The 19,186-nt window shown below is 38.7% G+C and overlaps 1 protein-coding gene across 2 annotated transcripts in view; it reads right to left on the bottom strand.

The window, feature by feature from the left end:
• Positions 1 to 19,186, bottom strand: part of plekhf2 (pleckstrin homology domain containing, family F (with FYVE domain) member 2) — a 30,972-nt gene that overhangs the window by 2,788 nt on the left and 8,998 nt on the right. Inside the window, exon 1 of one of the 2 annotated variants that reach the window (XM_053634154.1) lies at positions 346 to 1,025. The exons of the other annotated variant lie outside the window; for it this stretch is intronic. The gene's annotated coding sequence lies outside the window, so the exon portion shown is untranslated. Of the gene's footprint in view, positions 1 to 345; positions 1,026 to 19,186 lie in introns of those variants that run through there. 2 annotated transcript variants of the gene reach the window in all.

The following is a 19,186-nucleotide window of genomic DNA, read 5'->3' as shown; positions in this document are numbered from 1 at the left end:
TGTCCATGTTGTATATTTAAAAATGAGTTGTCTAGAATGTCCCCACCTACAGATGTGGTAAACCTGAGAGCTGTCTATGCAGTGGAGGAAGGGACAACAGCTTTATATAAAAACACAGTATTAACATTTGTAATATTTCAAGAAACAAAAAATGTGTGAATTCCCAAAAGCAACAGAAATTCTTTGCTAATCTGGGTTCGGCCAGCTAAAAGTTGCAACAGCATGGCAGTTTGAAGGCTGTTCATAATTCCTCTTTCAAGCCATGACAGTTTTAATTTCAATGTGAGGTAATCACTCAACTGTCAACATGAATCACTACACCACTGCCAAAGGAGAAAGTGTTACCTTCAGAGTACGGTGTTTTCACTGATCCGCACTTCTACCAACGTTGAATTGTCCACACAGTAATGGAACAAATCTGTGAAGGCTGTATTTTACACACAGCATGAAAGTCTACTACACAAACAATAAAGAAATAAAAATGTAAAAGTCAGAAGATCGTAGTGATCTGATCCTTCACACCTCACCCACTACTCGAGTGCTAATGTTTTCAGATTCAAAACAAAACTACTCGGGGAGAGTCCCACCAGGGGGCAATGAAGGGCCAACGTTTCGCAAGGCACTATGCGTCTTGTGTGTCAATCTGGGTTTGGATTAGACTTCAAACTTTTACGGCCACTTATCTTACATTTGACAAATCACTGCTAATCATGTCAAGTCTTTCATAACTTTTAGTTCCACTTTCTACTGAGCGTTTCTCACATTTCTGATCATGTGACCATATAGTATTGGAGGGTTCGGGTTGTTCAGGTGAATCAGGAAAGTTGTTCCCTACAATAACATCACTTCGTTTTAAACTCTCATGGCAAATTGGGTCAGTGTGGCGGCAATGTATTTAATAAAAGTTTGAGATCGCTGTTTAGGCAGCACTAGTGGACAGTTCCTCAGTAGTGTTTTTAAGATGCCCTCGTCGTCGTCGTCTTCCCCTCGTGGCATGGCAGTGGTGTAATATCTACGTCACACAAGCGATCACATGTTACACAAAGAACCGATTTTAAAACAGGACTGCACTTGCCCTATGTACCAAGCTTGTTTGCTATATAAAACCCAGTTTGATTGTAGCGTGTTAGGAAATTCTCATGTTTTTAATAATATAGGATTACACTCTGGCTTACACATATATGCAGCGTTTTTCAGTTCAGGAAATGAAATTGTGTCAGATCGTAAACAGTTCTATGCAAGTTCTTCTCCTGAAGTCAACATTTATGCCGACTCGATCCCATCCAGGGGATCCAACAAATGTCTCAAAGTAATACAGTAATAGAACTACATTTAAGATTGCCATTGTGTTTCAAGGGGAAATGGTGAAGACAAGCCTCCTGCTTCTCAATTACTCAAATACACACTTAAAATGAGTAAAGGGTTTTTTTTTCCCCACTTTGGTCTGAGTTTTGATGAAAACTAGGGGAACTCTGGCTGAAACCAGCTGCCTCTCAGCACCGCACAGAAATCAATCAGGAATATTTTCAGTCACTGTATTGTAAGCCAGGTTTTCTTTTATATAGTATGCATCTTAATTCCATAGTAATTTTATATAGTATGCATCTTAATTACTTGTAGCATTTTACACAAGTCTGAAAGCATGCTTATGATAAAAAAATAAAAAAAATTCACACAGACAGGTTTCACCTACACAACGTTGGTGGTTCTAAACTGCTTTATCTTGGTACGGTCATCAACTTAATGGAAAAGGTGAAAGCACCACACTTCATGAACAACACCGCAATCTAACCGAGTGCACCCACACAGGTACATGTGCAGGCTTGCTTACAAACTCACACATCCCACAGTGTGTGTAATGTTCCACGCCGTGCCCGGGATGACGGTACAGGATTGTAATACATCTCTTCTTTCCAGAGGTCAGGTCAGAGTAGGCCTAAGCAGTACTCATCCACGAGAGTGATAATGGTGTTAGTGTTATTATGTGACGTCTGGGTCTGAACTGCAGAGGCTGCAAACTACATTTTAGATTGCAGTAACCCATGAGCCATTCAGTCTGCATTCAGGACAACTCCTTGGGGAGGCAGGAATACAGGTGGATATTTTATTCAAACTAATTCAAAGAGAACTAAAAGGATGACTGTGGTTTGATTTGCAAAGGTGAAGAATCTGATGTTGCTTATTGACAAGATAGAAACTAACAGACAAACGTTCCTTCATTCGTGTGGTGAAGCCTGCCAAATGTAGGGGTAAAAAATAAATAAATAAATCTAAACTAAAGTTGACACATGTATTTAAACATTATGTGCTACTATGATTTCTGTAATAGTGCAGGCATGCTCACTCGGTAGTTGCCTTATAGTTGTGTATAGTTTGAGTGTTACGACACGGGTATTACAGACACTTAAAGTGGACTCACTGTATCTTTAAAAGTCAACATCTAATCAAACAACATTACTAATGCATATAGCCTTTACCATTCTGGAGAGGGAACGTTTCCCCTTAACTGCAAATATTCAATGGAAACTGCTTTTCCACTTAAAAAATAGACTTCTTTGATGGTTGAAAGCAAAGAAACCCTAATTTTCCTCCTGCATAATTCACAAAGAAGGGATATAGCAGTTATTTTCAAATGACAAATAAGGAAAACATTCACATAAATTCTTTGGAAAACCCAACGGAGTTCACCACATATAACTTGGAGTCATGGAAATGACAGTTTTCCATCTCCAGCTCCTTACCTCAACCAAGTCAAGGCAAATGTGGAACAAGACATGTGGTGGCAAGAATCTCCACACAGTTGACTCACTTCCCCCTCTCAGAAGACATGAAAGTAACACATGGTAAACCAGTCAACCCTGAGAACTGAGCCGTAGAAACGTAAACATACGACAGAAAGCAAATCAAATCTTCAGGGGCCTGAAGAGACCGCATGATACCGCCTTTCCTCTTCCAATACTGACACTCAAACCGTCAGCATCAGCAGATACACATCTATTCATACACATTTTCTTTAAAAAAAATTTTTTTTAAAAATTACTAAGTTTTAAAATGTTTTTTTTGGACTGAAGCACTTCACACTCTTTCACACAAAATCGCTTGCATTGTAAATATAAAAAATATAAGTATAAATATAATAGAATAGAAAAAAGTATATAATAAAAAAAAAAAACTATTCATGTCTCCAACATTTCTAATTCCAAAAATTCCGATCTTCGCCGTTTCTGACAGGATCTGATATGCGACATGTTTTCTTTGATATCTGATCCACTGTTATTTTGCTATTATTAGCCTGATACAGATACTTGGTACGCATCACGTCATTTCCATCTCTAGATGTGAGCATGATGTTTTCAGCACTTAAGTTTGTATATTGTATACATAAGTAAGGAATAAAACATGACAGAGGATGCTTTTGTCGTAAAAATAATCAACGATGCAAAGTGGAGGGCCATCGCCACACCAAATGTAATTATTTCCCCAAAATAACACGTCCAGAAGACTTTTATTTCAAAGCAATTTACCAACAATTTTGCCAACAGCATGTTTTACTAATTAATGAACAAAGTGTTTTTTCATTCTTTTGAATAAGGCGGCAAAAAAACAAAACAAAAAAAACAATGTTATAAACTAGAAAGTATAAATTCCTCTTTGCTGTGGTGGAACACTGACCCTGATACTCGAGATTCCTTCCATAAATGCTCTCTACAGAAAGCTTCGCCATATCAATGATTAGATTCTTTCTTTTTTTTAATATATATATATATATATATATATATATATATATATATATATATATATATATATATATATATATATATATATATAAATAATTCACAGTGAATATTTATATATATATATATATATATATATATATATATAAATATTCACTGTGAATGAGATGTTACTGTAGAAATGACTGAGCGTATTAATACTGCCTTGTATCTGGCAATACTGCCAGAGCTGTTGTTATAGACAAAAAACAAAACCAATCGGATATGAGAAGTGAACCCGTATACACTTGCATAACCCGCACAGTAATTACAACTTTGTATTAGACACATTATTGCAGATGAAAGTCTATTAGCGTACTATTTACTATGCTATCCCTACAAATATTTTGGAAACCATTACAGCAGCGTCGGTATTTCGCTCACCATTATCACTTCCAACGTAGAGCCTGAATACTTCAAATTCTCAAACCTTCATGTATAATCAGCTCATAAATCAGAAAGTTGAGTCATTGTTAATTAAGAGCCAAGTTGCCTTCGGGGCATTCCTAAATATTAAAATGATACGACAACTGAGAAGTAGTTATACAGAAAAAGGCAAGTTATCATTCTGTTTATTTGAGTTTGATTCATTTAACGTAAATTATTGTACACTGTAGGCTACAATGAGAGCCACCACCGAAAGAGAGAAGCAGAAGTGGAACTGGCATTTCCATTGAAACACACTACAGTCTTCAGAGTGCCTGTTTCCCCTGTGTCTCTCTACATGTCAAATCAAAAATAATTAAGCTACTAATAATACACTGCCTCCATGCACTCCATCTGTAAAATAACAGCAGGACAAGCGAGCACTGAAGCACTGAAGCGAGATGCATCTAAAGCTAGAACACTATTCCCTGAAACACTGTGCTGCTTTTCACACAAATTTCACATTTTCACATTAAAAACTGTTAAGCAGTTTTAAATCAACAAACCCAGGCTTTCACGTGATACAGAGGCGTTAACTACATTTCCATAACTGGTTCCATAACCGGTTCTACCTTACTACAGCCGCCCCCACAACGCTCACAGCCTGTGTGAAACCTGCAGTCCTTGCTAGCCTTCGTTAAAATACCTCACTGAAAAAGTAAGGTGAGATAATCGGTCACGGCCAAAGCCCGCAGAAAGCAAGAGACCATAATCTCCTCTGGCAAGAAATACTAGTGTGGTCGAAAGAGTTCAGAAATCTTGATTCTGATTGGTGAAAGTGGTGATGAATTTTCTTTCACAGCGGCTCTGACAATAGTACTATAGCTGCAAAGCAAATCACAGGTCTATATTAGCGCCCTCTGAGGATAGTGTCTTTATACCGTGGGCTGTCTGAATACTCAATTCTGATTGGCTGCAAGGGGTGCATTCAAAGCGTGTAATGCACAGGTAGTTCCAGTCGGTTTAATCACCATCCCAAATGAATGCGCTGCCTATAAACAACTGTAACCATAGTAACATACAGTTACAGTTGCATACAGTAGTTAGTACAGACAAAGGTAATTCTCACACGCACACACACACACACACGATCTCTCTCTCTCATAGCTTATTATTCATTCAAATAAATGTAATCTTATTGCACTACTTTATCTCTGTGTAATATTTAGAGGCGGCAGAATTCTAGATCTAACGACCCGGATATAAAATAACTAACAAAAATTAACCGTTATTTTTATCCTTTCAATCAAATTTTGAACTGCAAACATCAATGACAAGCTAGCAAGTGGTGGCAGTGACCATGGTATAAGTGAGATAATCCACGGCTAGGTGTGCGTTACACGATTTTAAAGCACTCTGTGGAGGCGACCACGTCGCCTAGTCGTTTTTTTCCATAGTAAAAACTGTTTGTATTTGTGCAAACAACTGGCAAAATATGTAGTGCATGATAAAATAAATGATGGTTTAAGCCATGACTTCAGGACAAAATGATTAAGTGGCTGAGAAAAGCGATTTGCAAAACTGATATCTGGTCCAAGATGCTTGTTTGTGTTTGACTGAGCCTCTCATTCTTACAGACACGCTACAGGGCCTTGTAGCTCTGTGGAGCTCTGTGAACATGGGCAGGAATGGGAAGTGGCCTCAAGTCATTCAAATATCTAAACCACAGCCATCCAACCAGATGTATTTTGGTGACATGCAGAAGAAATGATCATGTGATATGGTCATGCACTGTTCTGACAGGTGTTAAGCCACTGTAGGTGCAACTTTAGCCAACGTTTTTTTTTTCCCCCTACATGTGCATCAAGCAACAGTAAGAAAACAGCAAGTCAAAAGTTAGAATTAGCAAAAGCTAATAAATCTGAGTATTTAACAGCTCCTCAATTTCCAAAGAGACCACAGTCGTGCTTTCTATTGGCTCACAAGACCCAGGAAAATAAATTCACGGGTCAAAATTCACCTAGATAAAGTTCATGCAAATTGAAACCAGAAGTGCATGCCTCGTTCATGTGCCATGTACTTTCCCATTTCAGTGAACTGGCTTTTCTGCTGGGTGAATTTTATTCATGCTTATTCTGACCACTGCTTTAAACTGTATGGCTAATCTATACATGTTGACAGCTTTGTGATAGTAGCAGCTTTTATAAGGACTTGTATGGTGGATCTGCTACATAAATCAATTTTTGTTTAAAAAACAAAAGTGTGTAATTTTTGATATATCGGAGCTTTCTGTAAGGCGATCTTTAGCATTTTTGGAGTCTCCAATATCAGTTCTTTATAACAGTCTGAGGTAAAGCGATCATATTTCTGGCACAGGAAAGTCCTGAGGACTGAAGACTATGCACTTTATAGTCTCTCATCAACAAGCTGCATTTTTTCTGCATTATTAACTCCAGGATAAAGTAAATGAACTGTTTATAGCTGCTATAACTTGAGTGATAAGAATATCTAAAAGCAAAAGTCAAAAACAGAAATGTCATACAGAGGGTGAATTTCCAATCAGGACATTTGGTTAGTTTGATTTTGTTAATAATCTTATCAGTAGCTGTATTTTAAGGTAATAGACATACATCGTATAGGTGTGTGTGCACGTTTGTATGTGTGTTTGGTTGCACTGTAGTATTGATTCAGTTTGTCATCATATAACAAACTCCATTTTTTCCAGGACTATTTGAAATATTATTTGGATAATCAAATATTTGATTCAGAATGCAGCGGCATGCATCGTCTTCAACCAGCCCAAGAGAACCCATGTCACACCCCTCGTCATCTCCCTCCACTGGCTTCCTGTAGCCGCTCGTATCAAATTCAAGGCCTTGACGCTCACCTACAAGACCTTGTCTGAAACAGCATCCCCCTACCTCAACAGTCTCCTGAAGGCTTATGTTCCCTCATGCAATCTGTGATCTATCAATGACAGACGCTTAGTAGTACCTACTCAGCGTGGCTCAAGGTCCCTTTCCAAAACAAATCACATTATCTGTTCCTCAGTGGTGGAATGAACTTCCAACCTCAATCCGGACCGCAGAACCTGTCACTATCTTCAAAAAATGGCTAAAAGACACACCTCCTCTGTGAGCACCTAACTAACCCCTTAAAAAAAAAAAAAACCACAACACTACCACCTTACCCTGGTCTTACACCTCTACTCTGCACACTTTGCTTCTTCTAGAACTCAATTAAAGATCTTGTATAGTAGCACTACTTGTATTGTTCTCTGCTTGATATATCGCTTTGCTTGTATTTCCACATTTGTAAGTTGCTTTGGATAAAAGCATCTGCTAAATGAATAAATGTAAATATTCCATGTTTCTTTACTGTTGATTTGTTGGAACGTGTATTTCTGATGAACATATTCTGACAACAACACACACAACAAGGGACAGTTGAACAGTTGTATAAATTCTGCTTCAAGGACTGCTTCAAAACTAAAATGGAGTATAGGCCTGTCATGATAATCACGTTATCGACTAATTGTGAGATATACGGACATGACCTCGAGCATTTTTGCTGACTTCGATTTTCCCCTTTGTGTTTACATCCGCGTTTGTTTACATAAGAATGAACGTCACCGTCACCATTCGCGCTGCTTCAGTTCTCCCGTCTGCTCTAAGGCCGTCAAGTTAAAATTCGAACTTCGAATATTCGAAGCAAATCGGCCTGGCTGTGCACGACATCAGAAATAAACAAAGTAGCACTTCTTACCTTTAAATAAGTTATGCTATAAATGCATGAGTATTTGCTTTAGATCAAATCAACATACAGAAATATTCACATGTTAAATCTAGAACACTGACTACAAACGGTTTATCAGACCCTCACAAGGATAAAGGCTTTACTGAAGATGAATGAATAAATGATTGTGATATGATTCGCAAGGTGAAGAATCTGAAGTTGTTTATTGACTATATGGAAACTAACAAACGTATGCGTTAGAAATCATCCTTGTTGAGCAGGGCTGGATATTGCGACCAATTTGGCGATTCGATTCGTATTTATATGGTTTGATCCAATATTGATTAGTTATAAATATTTCATTTAAAATGTTAGTTTTGTAGACATGGAATCCATGTTTTAATATAAATGCTGGTAACTGAAACCCTCCTACTTAGCTATATTACTGATACACATTTACTTTAACAATAAGGCGCACACAATTATGTTTAACTACTTTTTACTTTTACCTTGAGTAACAAACATTGTAACAAGTGGGAAATCATAAATATGTCTATACAATGCACACAAGGTAAGCACAAACTGCACATTGCTGTAAAAAAAATGTTTTTAAACATTGCAACAGTGAAATTCATTAAAGTGCACCTATTATGGTTTTGAAACATGCCTAATTTTGTTTTAAAGGTCTCATACAATAGATTTACATGCATCCAAGGTCCAAAAACACTTTAATGTGCTCTTAATTTAAATTGCAGCATTACCAGGATTTCCAGAATACCACACGACTACAGCACTCTTACAATGCTCGGATCATCACTTTCCTAGGTGTTAGTCAGTTATTAGGCTGTTGATCTGAATCATACTAAAGCACTATTGAATTATTAGATCGAATTGTTTAGAAGGCGTTGACTAATTTTGATATTAATAGACTCGTTCTAAGCAACTGCTAATTCACAGTTAGACTTGTACAGCGGACGTGCTACATAACCTTAAAACTAATAATAAACTTCCTAAGCTTTCTGTTAGAAGACATTTATTTAACATTTATGGAAAGGGTCTTCAGGGTCAGCGCCTTGTAACAGTCGGTAAGGTTTCTCTCATAAACTGGAGGCTACAGCCTGGAGATTCCTGAGGATGCTACCGCTTGAAGTACCATTAAATAGTTTTGGACCTTAATTCTACATGGACATTTTCGCTGTGGTTTCTGGGACTACGGTTGCTGTTATGGCCTTGAGACTGAAATTACCACATGCAGTTTTGCACTCAGGTCTCCTTTAGTGAACAGTGGACTAATTCAACAAAGACATCATGTAAAAACCAGAATGAACTTTCTTTTACTTTCACACTATCCGTTGTTTCCCAGATGATGACAGGTTCTCTTCTGAGTCTGGTTCCTTCTTCTCATTCATCAGTTTCCTTGCTCAATAGGGATAAATTCACACATATAAAATCTGTATCCTGTGTTTATAGTTCTGTAAAGTGGCTTTGAGACAATGTCCATTATAAAAAGCGCTATACAAATAAAATGGAATTAAATTGATATCCTTTCATTAAACTGAACATCGATTAAAATGGGAGAATCGATATTTTTGACCCAGCCCTATTGTTGAGTAATGATGTTTATCTGTTTCTGAGCGATGATAAAATGGAGATGTGCCTTTATCATTCCAAATGTGAGTAACGCACACTGCCAGCACCCTTCAGTAGCCTTAAACTGAGTCAGTACAATAATCAGTTTCAGATACTAGAAAGACTTTTTGCCTGGCACACAAGCAGGAACTCAAAAAGGTCCCGTCAGATATTTTACAGCTGAGATTTCCTGTATTTTGTGCAAGTCATCACAAGTTCTCTTCTCAACCTTTTCCCCCTTGGCCTCTGTCCCTGCCTTTTGGCAGATTGGCACAGAACCAAGGAAGGACGAAAGCTCAGGAAATTGTGTGAATGATTCCATGTGTGAACAAATCCCTGCACAATCTCTGCCTCTCCTAATGAAGATCTTGCTAAACCAGTTTTAAACAAAAATCATCCTAAAGCCATCGAGTATAAAATGACAGTAAACTCAATGCATGGTGTGTGTGTGTTTCTCTTAAGGCTGTGTGTGAGAGCAGCGTTCAGGGAGTCGGGGAAGAGAGCAGCAGCATCAGGTGCAGAGCAGAGCTTCCTCTCTGTGGAATGCTGATGCGTCATTAAAATCACAGTAGACGGCTGATCCATCAGGGACTGTCCTCGCTCTACGAACCACTAGCTACAGCAACATACTCACGATCAGACTGCACACGGTCCTGCATCGAGAGCTTCAAAACATTCCCAAAATACTAATCAATCACTAAACATGTAGCTGCTTAAATAAAGTTATTAGCACTAGTGATCTTCACATGACACACTCCAACAACTAGAAACGGTTCTTCTACACGCCAACCACTGCCACGTGTTTCTTCTACGCTCCGATCACCATCACGTGTTTCTTCTACGCTCCGACCACCATCACGTGCTTCTTCTACGCTCCGACCACCATCACGTGTTTCTTCTACGCTCCATCCACCATCACGTGTTTCTTCTACGCTCCATCCACCATCACGTGTTTCTTCTACGCTCCAACCACCATCACGTGCTTCTACGCTCCAACCACCATCACGTGTTTCTTCTACGCTCCGACCACCAGCACGTGTTTCTTCTACGCTCCGACCACCAGCACGTGTTTCTTCTACGCTCCGACCACCAGCACGTGTTTCTTCTACGCTCCGACCACCAGCACGTGTTTCTTCTACGCTCCGACCACCAGCACGTGTTTCTTCTACGCTCCGACCACCAGCACGTGTTTCTTCTACGCTCCGACCACCAGCACGTGTTTCTTCTACGCTCCGACCACCAGCACGTGTTTCTTCTACGCTCCGACCACCAGCACGTGTTTCTTCTACGCTCCGACCACCAGCACGTGTTTCTTCTACGCTCCGACCACCAGCACGTGTCTCTTCTACGCTCCGACCACCAGCACGTGTCTCTTCTACGCTCCGACCACCAGCACGTGTCTCTTCTACGCTCCGACCACCAGCACGTGTCTCTTCTACACTCCAACCACCAGCACGTGTCTCTTCTACACTCCAACCACCAGCACGTGTTTCTTCTACTGAACATTGAATCATGATTTTCTTTATTCTTTTTAAACGTTAATTTAAAAATAAATAATGAATGTTTAAAATTCTACTCATTGTTCTCTTCTGGTGGCCATGTGAACAGGTGCTTGAGTTGTCAAGGCAATAATTTCACCCTGGATGAAGGCCCCGGACATCATGTGCTCCTCGTTTACAGACCAGTAATGAATAAAACACGATGGTCCTGTTTTAGGAAAAGTATTAATGATGGGGTGGTGTGAGGTTTATTTTTCCTTTCCCCACATGACGTTCCCAACGATTTGTTTTTTTTATCAATTTAAAATCGTTTAACGTTGTGGAACGTCCACAACACACGTTAGTTCCTGTTATCACTTATGTTATAGCAGCTATAAAGTTCTCATCAGCTTTTCTTTTTTCTTTCTCTTAAATTAAAAAAACACAAAAAAACACAGCTTGTCATCTTAGTCAGAAACCACAAATCCCTCAGTTCTGAAGATATTTACTGTCAGAAAACTTAAAGAAACAGATTTACCAAAAATGCTAAATAAACGTGTCATCACAGAAAGTGTCACTGTATAAAACATATAGGAACAATAACATCAGAACAGGTTTTATTCACTTCAATTTAGAGTTGCAATGACTAATGGATAAAATCGATAATAAGCTATTATGAAAATCGTTGTCAACGAATCTCATTAACGATTAGTTGGTCTGCGCGCGGCATGGGACACATTTACTCACTAAGTTACTTCTGTTCTGAAAAGACGCATCGGAGAGTAAATACTAAAGTTGGGTCCCAAATGACGTACTGTACACTTACACTATGCACTCTGTACTCTACCGTCTAGTGTATGAAATTTAGAAAGGTATTATCATCTCATATGGAACACGAGCGTTTTTTTTTTACTAACTGGAAGCATAAGCCGTTTTCCCAGTCGATGGCACATGACATCAAACACACGTAATGTGACGCCGCTAACTTTAGCAGATACCCAGAGTTAACAACAATAAAAATTTTCAGTTTACTGTTTACCAGCGTTACCTTTTATTCCCAGCATAACCTCAATCACCATCAGACGGAGGCATAATCGTCAAGTGACAGCGAAATAAAAGTGTGTTACTCACGTCCTCTAAGGCAGGGGAGCATGTTATATTAAATGCCGTGAAGAAGACTGTAACCTGTAAACTTTACAAAGCGGAGCTTGTGTAGCACGGAAGCACGACAGTGATGCACGAGCACAAACTTTTGTTTATATCCAAAATGCTCCACTGTCTGTAAGGGCTTAGGGAAACTGTTATAGTCTGAAGTTTATATTTGTAACACTCCGTTTGTGGATTTTTTAAATTGATTTTATTTATCGGCTGATGAATCGATTAAAGAAATACTCATTAGTTGCAGCCCTAGGTAAATGAATAGAGTGCATGTTATTTGACTCTTTTTCACTACCCTGAGATGCTGCACTAGCATAGCCTAGATCAGCAGTAAAAAGGAATAAATTTCCCCATGTGTCTCAGACCACATATTTGTGTATATTCTAGACTGTTATTGAGTACTAACACAAACCGGTTCTCTCATTATGGTTAGTTATGTTTGGGTTTGTTTACATTTTAAAAACCTCTCATGTCCTTCAAACCTACTAAAAGGTCTGTCTTGTGTAGCAATCTTCAGGACTTTCAAGATTAGTAAATATTCCTGAATGTAAGGTCAGAGTTTTCGATGGTGGCAGAAAGTTTTAAGGCAGACAGAGCTCTTCAATGTGCTTCACCTCGTTGTGCATAAAAAAATCTCTAAACATTTTACAGTCGACTGGGAAACCTGACAGACAGGGAAGCTTGGGTTCTGATGTGCCACCTGTTGCTTTTAAATCATCCGGGTGTACATAAGATATGCAGTCGAGTGTTTGAACAGTAATGCCGCTCATGCTGCTGCTTCTACATGTATAAAGTATAAACCAGACTCCTCTGTTTCATGCTGGACTTCATCACACCACCTTGGTGTGGATTGTCCTTTAACACAACACAACACTTCCCACTAGACGAGTAAGTCAGTTCAAGAAGTATTCCTTTTGTTTTTAGTCACTTACGTTACACACAAGTATGTTTCAGACATAAGATATTCAAACTTATATATATATATATATATATATATACATACACACACACACACACACACACACATATCTATCCATTATATATATGATTTGTCTTGCAGCTGGAATTACTGTCAGAGCTGCTGTTATAGAACATTAAACTAACACCTTCTGACCAATCAGGATTGAGAATTCAACAGTGCTGCATTCTATAAGTGCTTAAACTGAACCAATTTCGCCAGCTACAACTGGTCCGTTTTATTTTATTTGATTTTTTTTTACATGGATTATATGGAAAACAGGTGGATATCACACGCTGGCACCTGCTCACACGCGGTGTATGTGGAAAAGCAAGTCATAGCTCTAGGTGAGGAAATGTGATGAGAGCACTGGAGGATCATGTTACCTGCATGCTTTATTGATGAAAGCTATGTTTTCCTTGTCTCCATGCATCTGTGAGCATTGCTAACTCACGTCTTAATTGTTCTCATAAGGAAAAGTTCAACAAGGGGAATAAACTGAAAATATAAAACCTATATATCAGTCAAAGGGCTATTCAAATGTAACAGTTTTGGTAATCAGATGCGATCGGGATTGGACGATATGATGAAAAGATCAAATCAGTATATCTGAATGTTTTTATAATACACAATATTTCACACTGCGCTTAACCCCGGGTTATCGTCAATCTAAATCCCGCTTTTAACCACAGGTAAAGGGGCATTTCTCACTTGGAATTTAGAAGCAGGTTTAGCACGGGGTTTAGCCCTGCATCGTGATGCTAAACGTGTACGGTGTAAAATGATGCGGTGTTAGAATGTTTGAATGCCTCATATCACGTGCTTCGTACAGTTGCGAGACAAACCGTTAGTTAAACCGGTTGCAAGCTGTATTTATCCAATCATGTTTGTCAACACCGCAAATATGCAAACAAGAACGTTAACCCAGGGTTTAGGAATGTACAGCGTCAAACGTCAGATTATGAACACCTCGGATTAATAGTTAACGCAGGGTAAAGTTTGAGCAATGTGAAACGTGAAAGAAGACAGGTGTGTAGGATGACCCTAAGTGTGAAAAGCCCTAATAAGTATCAACATATTCAGGTTTACTAAGAAACTGCCAGCAAAATAAGTAGTCTCACATTTTTAAATAAAAAAAAATTTATACTTTTATTTACTGGTGAGAATTTTTTTATTTATTTATTTTAAATTTAACAGAAAAAAAGAGGGCAGATAAAAATATTCCATACAATACTAAAGATATACTAAAAAATACTAAAAAAAATACTCTCGAGACATGTGATATCTCAGAAAAGTGTATTACATCATGATTACCACAATATTGCTATTACATCCTAGATATGATTAGACTTGTTTACACACTAGATATTATTAGACTTGTTTACACACAAGAACAGCAGACTGGTGTGAAATGGACAGACAGTGTTGAATGCCACAGGTAGATGAGGATAAATTTTCACAAGCTGTCAGTGAGTAAGTCTCTCTTCACTATAAACTCTGATGGACTATTCAGAAAAGAAAAATGGACTATTTTTCCAATCTAGCAACTATTACATTTACAGCATTTGGCAGACGCCCTTATCCAGAGCAACTTACATATATTTCATTTATACAACTGAGCAGTTGATGGTTAAGGGCCTTGCTGAGGGGCCCAACAGCAGCAGCCTGGTGGTTCTGGGATTTGAACTCATGACCTTCTGGTCAGAAGTCCAATGTCTTAACCACTGAGCCACCACTGTCACACAATTACTTTTTTTTTTTTAAATAAATTTTTTAAGTTTCCCAATGGAAGGAGGAGAGAAGGCAGCTGACTTGATGCCTACGTGGTCTCAACGTGAAATCTCACACCGTAAAATAATTTAATCAGGAAGTGAGATTGACGGTGAGATTGATTTAGAACAGATAATGCAGCGCGCTCAGAGGCCGCTCAGAGGCGGCTCGAGGCTGCGACCAAAGACAGCCGAAGTTCTTTTTGTTGACAGATTCAAATCTCAGAGTGGGACTGCTGCTATGATGCTCATTTAACAGCAACCAAAAGGAGGATGGCAGACGAGTACACGGAAATCACAAGCAGAGATTCAAATATGATAGTGGCTGTGGTGAACCATAAACAAAACATGTTATGAACAGAAAAATATACCCTTATGACTTCAAGCTCACTAAGAAGAATGTTTCTGTTCATGCGACTCCACTATCTGCTGGAGGACACATTCTGCTGACCGAGAACATGGATGCAGAACACAGCAATTTTCTTTACATCACAGGTCTATCCTTAGAGGATCTTTATCACATGGGCCTTAAATCAGAAATGAAGAAACACACGGTCTGGAAGATTTTTCTGGGATCGTTTCATACACTGTGACAAATAAAGCTAATAAATCTTTTAAAACATCACATTGTCTAAACCAGGCTTAGGTCAGTGACTTGATATCCATGAAGGTGCCTGGAACAAAATGCTTTGAGATGAGCATGGAAGGCAGCAGACGTCACCACAGTGCCAAGACACCATGCTCACTAGCCTCAAATATGTGTTAAATGAGATGGAATAAAGAACCACTGGGGAAATACGTTTAACAGATTTTTTGACTTCACCAACTATTTCTTGTTAGAAATAAAACACCTCAAGTCAAAAACAATTACGCATAACGGACTACACATAACGCATGTTGAACACAAGCTAATCAGTGCCAGGGTTTTCCAAAGCCATTTTCTAGCAGACTGGCAGTGGGTGCACAGGATTATGGGATATGTGGGGCAAAGAAATTAGGGAAGCGCCATCTCCCACACAGTTCATATTTTGTTTTGTTTTCTGTACCAGCTCCAAAGGTAATAAAATCCACAAGTCTCAGATACGTTAGGAGCTGAACAGAATACAAAAGGTGCACTGTCTCATGTCACACCCCAATACATTTGACTAATCTAGGCAAGGTTCGGTTGTCACCCCACCCCACCATTTAACAGCCCTTATTAACTAACCAAGCAGGGCATAAAACATGATGGAACACAACAGTAAGAAAGTAAAATCACTGTGAAAACAAGTTGAGACAACCATCTTGCAAAAGGCATTCATCAGGATATGGGTGGCGCAAAACTCAAGATCCACTCCCTGGCTGTAACTTGAGTTTTATTACAATGTGGCTGAGGAAAAAAAAAACAAAAAAACAAAAACACCCCCACCAAGTCTTGACTAGTTATCGCAACCTCGTTAGGAACTTAGTCAGCAACACTTTTATGAAATAAGTTAACTGCCAAGAACTGTCAGGTATATCAGAACTGCACAAAACAAATGGCACCTAGCACACATATAGATAGTAAACATTCAGTCACTGAGCACTTTATTAGAAACACTATACTGTGTAAGGTCTCACTGTATGCTCTCAAAACAGCCTCAATACTTCATGACATGGATTCCACAAGATATTGGAAACATTCCTTTGAGATTCTGGTCCATGTTGATGTGATTGCATCCCACAATTCCTGCAGGATTTCATGCTATGAATCTCCCTTTCTACCACATCCCAGAGGTGTTCAGATCTGGTGATTGGGAAGGCCACTGAAGATCACTGAACTCATTGTCATATTAATAAAACCAGCCTGAGATGAATTTTGCTTTGTGACATGGTGCTGGAACTAGCCTTTAGAAGATAAATTGTGGCACATGGTCAGCAACGATACACAAATAGGCTGTGGCAAACAGGCTAATAACTACAAGAACTCAATTATAAATAAAATAACTTTGATAACAATAACTTTGGGTGGTAATTTCCACCGCCATAACTAAATTTTAAAAAATATCACGGATCCCCTGACTATGCTCACAGACCCTCGGGGTAACAACACTGCAAGGTTTTTAACCAAAATATCAGGGAGACAAAATTAACACGTCTAAATATAGAATGCTAAGGCTGAACTTCTAAGACTGAACACATCTGAACATAAAAGGCTAAACTGAACACACACACACACACAGACACACGCACAAACATCCTGTTGAACTAAACCAACATAGAGATAAGGTCTACTTTGGCTTTTTACGTATCAAAACAGGTTGTGAGGTGTCATTTATGATACACCTCAGCTATTGCAATGCATGCTGGAGGATATTACTCTAAAGCATCACTGCTAAACTTTGCTGTTTTATTAAAACACCACCATGGTGGTTAAACTCTCTAAAACCTAACTTTAACACAGTCGCCATTAGGGACGAGAGCTCATAAAAGCCTAGATGCTGTCTCTTATAAGCCTTCTGCGCTTTGAGCAACGTTGAAGTCTTTCATTTGTAATAGCTTTACTACAGCTGCAGAGTATTAATAAAGACAACGCATGCTGTTGCTTTACAGAGAATACCATAGTTTACGATCATTAAAAATGGTCTAATGCACCAATAGTCCACCAAATGCCAAAGTGTATCTGCATACTTTAGGGGTGTAATGATACAGCCTATTGTATTTTATCGTTTGATATGAGGCCATCGATTCGATATCTCTGTGTACTGAACAATACATTCAACAGGTTGCATAATAAAACACCTAAAATACAGCTTATATGAAATTTATTATACTAACAAACATTACAACTTAAATCAAGCTCACACATCCTCCTCGAGGAAAAAAAAAACGTGTCGTCTTCTTTATCTTGCATCAGGAAGGGTTAGAAAAATGCATTTCCCCTACGCATGCTGTTTTTCACAACATTGGCATATTAGATAAAGGAAAAACCCCAATGGCTACAATCAGCAGGAAGCAGGAACTGGAAGATTCCCCCCAAAATCTAAGGTCTGGTGTATGGAAGCACTACAGTTTATTGGTAAATTAGACGCTTCCGGGTAACAAGCTGTGGACCCAAGCATTACAACGTGTCGAATACGAGTATAGCACATCAGCGCTAATACCACAAACATTTTCATCTTCTGGCTTCTGTGTCCGTTTCTAAAAGCAGATGAACACATGAAACCACACGCAAACGTGCGCATACAGTACGCAGCAAACACTCCATCAAGTCCTCGCTGATTCTACCCAGGCTAAAGGACGCAGAATTCAAAAGTAGATCTGAGGCCACAGAGAACTGTGTGACTCTCACAGCAGAATGCGAAACGCTCTGTGCTTCAGACACATTAGCTTGTGAGTCACACCAGTGAAAGCTTAGCCATGGTTAATTCTGTTACATTCGAATACACTGCTTTTGTTTCGTTATATACGCTGCTGGATGTCTGACTCACACAAACACTGCGGCTGTGTTCGAAATCGCCTATTATTTATTATACCCTACATAATGCGTACTGACTGGAATATGTTGAATATAGTTTACCAAAATGTTAAATAAATAGGAGTTTTCAGTAGGTTGTGGCAGTGCACTACATCATGTGTGATATAATTTATTTGGGGCTAATTTTTTTTTTTTTTTATCATTTTGACATATTTTAGTAGTTTTCAGTTGGTTGTGGAAGTGCACTATAACAGTTCATCTTATTTATTCTGATCTAAATTATATATGCGTGTGTGTGTGTGTGTGTGTGTGTGTGTGTGTGTATTAGGGATGTCACGATACCAAAAATCTAGTAGTCTGTACCGATACCACCAAAAGTACACGATACTCAATACCAAAGTCGATACCACGGTGTGGTATAAAAAAAAAGATAATAAAATTTTTTTTAAATAAAATTAAAAACTCCTGGAGGACATCCTCCTCTGGCTAATACTGGCAAAAAGAGAGGGGGGGATATTTTAGTTATCAAACAGTGTCTGACAATGACTAATAAAACATTGCTAAGTGCTATTAATACATATACACACAACCTAAGGCACATACTCAGGCAATGCTTATATTTCCAGTATTGAAAATGTACTGTATCCACACACCACCGTATTGTGTCGAATTACAACATCACATTATTACACCCCCTGTTATTTAACATTAAAAGCAGCTGATTCAGAAAACAGGAAGACATTAAACTATTGTACATTCATTTCTTGTCATGAAACAAAGAAAAAGTTTAATTACGTGAGACAACAAATTACATGGTCCACATCGACTGCGATGCAACGGAGCGAAAGACTGCACGGCACAACAGAGAACACGATCTCCTACTG

This window comes from Ictalurus furcatus, chromosome 1 (genome assembly GCF_023375685.1).
Source record: "Ictalurus furcatus strain D&B chromosome 1, Billie_1.0, whole genome shotgun sequence".
NCBI classification, from domain to species: Eukaryota; Metazoa; Chordata; class Actinopteri; order Siluriformes; family Ictaluridae; genus Ictalurus; species Ictalurus furcatus.
This window is presented reverse-complemented; position numbering and strand designations above follow the sequence as displayed.